The sequence below is a fragment of the Pinus tabuliformis genome, chromosome 8 (assembly GCF_031772625.1).
Source record: "Pinus tabuliformis cultivar Carrire ecotype Pingquan chromosome 8, CPIR1, whole genome shotgun sequence".
In the NCBI taxonomy this organism is placed as follows: domain Eukaryota; kingdom Viridiplantae; phylum Streptophyta; class Pinopsida; order Pinales; family Pinaceae; genus Pinus; species Pinus tabuliformis.
The window spans coordinates 1,017,621,061-1,017,628,200 of NC_142294.1; positions in this window are offsets into that span (position 1 = coordinate 1,017,621,061).

Consider the following 7,140-nt stretch of genomic DNA (forward strand, 5'->3'; position numbering starts at 1 on the left):
AACATATTCTCCACCATTATCAGTTCTTAGCTTGAGAATTTGATGTCCAGATTGTTTTTCAACAAAGGCTTTGAAGGCCAAAAATGTGTTAAATACTTCGCTCTTGAGTTTTAAGAAGTATACCCAAGTGCGTCTGGAGAAATCATCACTGAAAGTTAAGAAATACTTGCAGCCAGAGAATGAAGCAACAGGAAGAGGACCACATAAATCACGGTGCACAAGCTGTAAAGGGGCTGAGGCGTGCCAAGAGGCACGTTTTTCAAAACTGTCCCGATGATGTTTTCCGAGTACACATCCGGAACAAACACCATCTCTGCAAGATACCATAGGAAGACCTGTCACCATATTTTCTTTACATAGATGCTGAAGGGAGCGATAGTTTAAGTGACCAAATCGCTCATGCCAAAGTTTGCTCATTTCATCATTATGAGCAACAAATACGGAGGGAAGATTTGATGACCCAAAGTTGTGAAACTTATACAACCCTGTGGAATCATCAGCAATACCAGTAGCTAGAATCTGTTTAGGATCTCTTAGATCCTTGATTACAACATCATGAGGTGAAAATTCAACAATTTTACCGTCACCTGAATGAGTTATCTGATATACAGATAGAAGGTTGCAGGATAAGGTTGGAACACATAATACATCATTAAACTGACCATTGTCTAGATGAACAGTTCCAGTCCCTACAACATTAAGAGATCTATCATCACCAACATATATATTTTTGGTATTACAATCATTTAAAGAAGAAAACATGGCTTTGTTTTTGGCCATGTGATAAGACGCTCCAGAATCAATGAGCCACTCATGAGAATGAGAAGAAGAAGATACATTTAATGCATAACCAGACTGAGATGATTGACAACGACATGCAGAAAGTGCCATTCCTGAAGATGAAGTTGAAGTTGAAGTTGAAGAATGCTCCACATGGATGTTATGTTTCTTCATTGCGGCTTCCAAGGCTTCCATCTTCTTAAAGCATTTAGATTCTAAGTGGTCATCTCGATTACAAAAGTTACAATGTCTATCAATCTTCTTCCATTTGTTTTTATTGGTCTTATCATTTTGCTGAAATGATCTTTCATTTTGAGGGTGAGTTTGCTTAGGACCCTTGTTTGGTTTAGGACCATTCTTTTTAGGATATGACTTCTTAGGATTCTTTGAATTTGGTTGCTGCTGGGCAGCTAACGCTTTCTTGGAAGAGTTTCCAAGATTAAGAAGACCAAGGTGTAAGAGTTTTTCTTGTTCTCTTATTAAAGAATCACAAAAAGAGTCAAAGGAAGGGGCCTTGTAGTCTTTTCCTTGACAAATGAAAGCTTCCCTTGTAGAATGGAAGGTGGAAACAAATACAGAGTAGGCTGGTCCCAACTTAGTAAGGATGGAATAAATAAGGTTACTATCTTCATTCTTAACCTTAACACCTTCCAAGAGATATCTAAGGGTCTTGAATTTGGACAAGAAATCTTCAATGCAAGAAAAATTATTAGGATCCAATGTAAGCAACTCATTTTCAAGTTGATGGGCTCTAATTTCATTTTTAATCCCAAAAACTTTAGTGAGTTGTTCCAATGCTTCATGAGGAGTCTCAAGTTCTGCAATATGGAATCTAAGATCAAGAGAAATAGACATCCCTATCAAACCACGTGCTTGATCTTGTCTATTTTCCCATTTTGCAGCCTTGTCTTCATCTTTTGGTTTCTTCTCTTGGTCTGTGGCTATTTTGTAGAGACCTTTACTTCTAAGTAAATCTTCGATGTAGGATATCCATTGGAAGTAGTTAGTGCTGTCAAGAATGACTTGGCATGGACTTTCCATTTTTTTTTTTTTAAAACTGAAGCTGAAGATGCTAAAAGTAAGTGTTCCAATGGATAGATCTCAAAAAATTAGGCTGTTTTAAAAAAAACGGCTCTGAAAAAGGCTTCCGGACGAAGAAGTTATGGCTTTTTGAAAAAAAAATTGGTTGAAGTTGCCAGCAAAGTGCGCGAATGTGCGGGAATGAAAAAATCCGCCCCCACAAAATGGAGACTTGAACCCAAGACCTCTACTCTCTTAAAATAGCTTTGAACCAATTGATCTACACAAAAAATTTGAGAGAGAGAGAGAGAGAGAGAGAGGGGGGGGGCCTTGGTTTGTGTGCTTGCCTTGAGAAAGCTCTTTTTCCCTACAAAACACAAAACACAAAACCCAACACGGACATGCAAAGAAAACGAACCTTATGGCTCGAAGTTAGCTTTAGCCAAAAAACTAGATATTTTAAAAAATGAACCTTGCGGCTCAAAGTTAGCTTTAGTCGAAAAACTAAATATTTTTCTCAATGTTTCTGATTTTCCGAGATCACACTAAGGTGCAGGGAAAAGAGCATACGCATGAGAAAAATCCTTCCTTTCTGTTTCTGATTTGCCCAGATCGCACAGAGTCGCAGGGCAAAGAGCATACGCAGAAATGAAAGGTATAGATCCGGTTAAAAAAAAGCTAAATAAACCGAAACCGAAATAAGCAGAGAGAAAATAACAGTAAACTGCAAATAAAGACTGTATACCTCCAGATCTTAAAAATGACGCAGCTAGGGCTACCGGAAACCTTTTCGCGTGAAACGAAAGAGGTTCCTCACTGGAACAGATGCTCCGAACACAACAGAGCAGTCCTCTCGGCCCAAAAGCAGTCAGAAACAACAGATCTAGGAAAAGGCAGTCGGATGCAGTTCTACCGGCTTCAGATTTGGATCACCAACGGACGCGGCCCTCAAATAGCTCTGATACCATGTAGGAATTTACAGGGTAAGTTCCTCAGAAAGAACACCAAAAGGACACCGCTCACAACCAGATCACAGATCAATACACCAGTATTTTTGACGTGGTTAAAACCCTCAAAGAGGGAAACAGTCCACGGCCTGCGCCAACGTGGCTACTACAGGCAATTTATTAATCAAAGAATGAAAATTTACATAAGCTTCTCTCATGCACGGATTACCATGTAAATTCCTACATATATTGTATGCAATGTGGGGAACCACAAATGACATCAAAATTTTGTGAGCAATAAATGACATCACAATGTGAGAAAAATAAGCATTCTTACAATGTAGTGAACAATAGAAAATGTTGAAATCTGAGGAAAACAAACATCATCACAATGCGATGAGAGGAAAATTTCATCGCAATGTGATCAACAACAAACAACAACACAATATGATGAAAAATAAATGTCATCACATTGTGACAACCAATAAGCAACATTGCAATGTGCCAAACAACAAGTGACAAAAAATGAATACTAATACATATAATCACAATGTCATAAACAATAAACAATGTAATAATATAATGAACAATAAACATTTTAACAACATGACACATAACAAACGACGTCACAATTAAATAAGTATCAAATGCCATCACAATGTGATGAACGTCATATTCTACCTTAATTGACATGGGCATCATGGTTAAACATAGTCAACATGGGTGTCATGGAAACCATAGTCACCATGGGCATCATGGTCTACCATGGTCGACCACAATAATTTATAGGTAAACACTAACAAATAAAATTCAACCATTTTCAACCATGTGCATCCAAATTCAACCATTTTCAACCATGTGCATCATGACCAGAGTTAACATCAACATATAGTAATTAAAGCTAATAACTATAACTTAAATATATTTTTCTAAAAATTTAATATTTAATAGTATTTTATGCGTTTCAATATTTAATTAAATGAACAATAAAAAGTCTTACAATGTGATGCACAACAGAAGGTGTCACATTGTGGCAAACATCAAATGACACACAAGGTTGGCAAGAACCTTAATTTAGTAAATGTCAATATGTCATATTCAAGCTTAATTAACATGGTCATCTTAGTTAATGCTTTAGGTTTTTTTTTTTTTCCAACCCATTGACTGCCTCATGGAGTTTTTCAATCAGTGAGCCAATCTCAGGTGCCTCAAAGGAGGTTTTCACTTTAGATTTTATTTTTCCTCTTATTTTTTCATTTTTTTATTTCTTTTTTCTGTCCTACTCTACTTGAAAAAAAAATTCTTTCAAGTATAGGAATACTTCCAATGAATCCATGAGCACATCAAGATGATAGATAAAATCATGAGTAGGCTCAGAAGATATTCTTTGACATGTACCTAAATATGAGAGACCAACTGTTTTTATTGAGATGAGATCATGAATTGTTGAAGAAGAGTGTGTGGCTACAACTTAATGATTGTCTGAACCATATTTCAATATAGTTGTGATGCCCCTGGTCCATTTGCACATTTGGATCTCTTTCTGTGTCCTCTTCTATCACGGCATTCAAATATTCCTCTTCTTATCGATTGTTCTCTTGAACATATGGAGGATTTGATGGTAAACATGAGGGAAATTTCTCAATATCCAATTTTGATGTCTGCTCTTCATCAGGTGCAACCCATGATTCTTTAGCCTTCTCATTTCAATCTTCCTTTTATGAATGTTGTCCTTCAATGACATCAAGAGAATCTTTTTTTTGCAATACTCTTCCTGAGCTAAGATGAATACCATTTAGATCAAGAGGAGATGTTTGGAAGTGTTTTACCTCAGCATTGTAAGTGGGCTGACCTACTTCCTTGTTTGGGTTTGAAAATGGTGGTACACGTAGTTGAGTGGGAGTGGATCTTTGAGATGTGTGTGGTTGTGGTGGAGGTGGACGGTGGGGATAGCATGGATTTGGGTATGGAGGATATTGAGGAAAATATTGATGATATTGTGGATTTCTCCCATAAGGTTTTTTCCAACCTTGTTGCCAATATGTCAAGAGTTTATAACAATTTAGTAAATGTCAATATGTCATGTTCAACCTTAATTAACATGGCCATCATAATCAACCATTTTCAGCTATAGTCAAGATGGGAAATGTGTTCAACCGTGGTGAACCATAGATGTCATGCCCATAGTTAATATGGGCATATAGATTAATATAATCATTAATATTGATAATCTTAGCTTAAATAACATTTTATAACAAATTTAATATTTAATATTTAGTTTAATTTTAATATCATTTAAGAGTAGCATGATCCAGATAAGGCAAATGATGAGGTCAGTAAAGGATAACATCGATCATCAACAACTGAAGGGTGTGTACAAGTTTGATTTCTCTGTGGCAAGAATTATATTGGGGAAATAGGTCGGTCTCTGAAAATAAGACTTAAAGAGCACAGAGGTAATATAAAGAAGGAGAGATCTCGTACATCAGCCCTTGCGGAACACTCATCCAAAACCAAACATCATGTGTGTTTGAAAGACGCTAAAATAATTGCAAGAGAGGATAATTATCAGAAAAGAAAAATCAGAGAGGCAATCGAAATTATGAAATTTCCTCAGAACCTCAACTGGGACAATGGGAGTGAGATTAGTGGAAATTTGCTTCCCCTAATTAGACAAATAAATCCCTCCAAGCCTTTAGAAGCATAGTAACAGAGGTTTTCAAAATTAATAAAATTAATTAATTTTAATTAGATTAATTAAATTAAATTAATTAAAATTAATAAGTTAATTTATTTTAATCAATTTAATTAATTAAATTAATTCTAATTAAAATTAATTATAATTAGTCAAAAAAAAAAATTTAATTAATTGATTGATTGATTGATTTACTTATCAATTAGACAATCAGGGTTAAATAAAATTAAGCATTAAAAAATTTAGAAAATAATAATAATAATAAAATAAGAATAAAAAAGAAATTATGAATGAAATTAATTAAAACTAAATTAATTAACTAATCAATTAAATTTAAATTAATTTATATACTTAAGATTAATTAACTAAAATAAAAATAAAAAACAATAAGAATTACAGATTAATTAATTAATTAATATAGCTAATTTATGAATTAAGTATATCAATTAAAATACTTTAAAATTCTTAGGTTAAATAGAAATGAGAAAAGTAAATAAAAAACAATAAAACTAACCTAATCTCTATTATACATGTAATTAAGTAATTGAGTAATAAATAAAAATAAAAATTAACTTTAATAAAATAAAACTAATTATAAAAATAATAAAATTTCATCACATTATATAAATAAACTTTCAATTAATCAGTTAAGTAAAACAATTTAAATAATTAAAGAAAGAAAAAATAATTTGAATTAAAATAATTAAACCAGAATTATTATAATAAATTAAAATAAAAATAATAAAAATAAAAATAAAATAATTCATATATAAGGGTCGGCTTCTTTATAAATCAAGATCTAGGTTTATTTATACTATGGTCAAAAAGATTCTTCTCTCAAGGAACTATCATTCATATTCTATCTTAGTCCTAATGATGGACCCTCTTTGGGGTTTGAAACGTCGACAGAATAAACACAATATTGTGGATAATCCGGATCATGCTACTCCAAAAAACTACCACAACAGCTTGAAATCTATCATTTAAGAGTTTTAATATTTAATAAATGATATGACTTTTGTAATTGTATTATAACTTAGTAATATACATTTAATATTCCTGTAAATTTATATTGTTCACAATATAATTTTTTTTGTTTACACAAGGTGATGAATAATGGACATCATCATAACATGATTAATTGTAAATGATGTCACTATGTGTCAAACAACAAATGACCTTGCAATGTGATGAACAACCAATGTTGTCATAGTATAATGAATGATATTACAATGTGATGAATGATAAAAAAAAACATCATGAGTTGATGAACAATAAATGTCATTACAATGTGAGACACAAAAGACAATGTGAAAATATGAGGAACATAAAACATCACCACGATTGGATCAAAATTGATGTTGTATTGCAACAAAAAAACCGTTGGCAATCATGATCAAACATGTTTAATTAATTCAACCATGATATTCCCTTGGTTGACTGAGGTGAAACATGGTTAACCATGGTCATATGTGGTCAAGCATAGGGAAACATATACAAGAAGGTCAATAATGGCAGCATGGTCAAGATGGCCAATCATGTTCAAACAAGGCCTAACATGGGAAAATTATGGTAAAAAATGGTTTAAATGGTCAACATGGTTTACTATGGGTAGCCATGATCAACATGGTCAACATAGCCAACCACACTTAACATGTTCATCATGGTCAACCATGGTTAAGTATAGTCATCTATAAG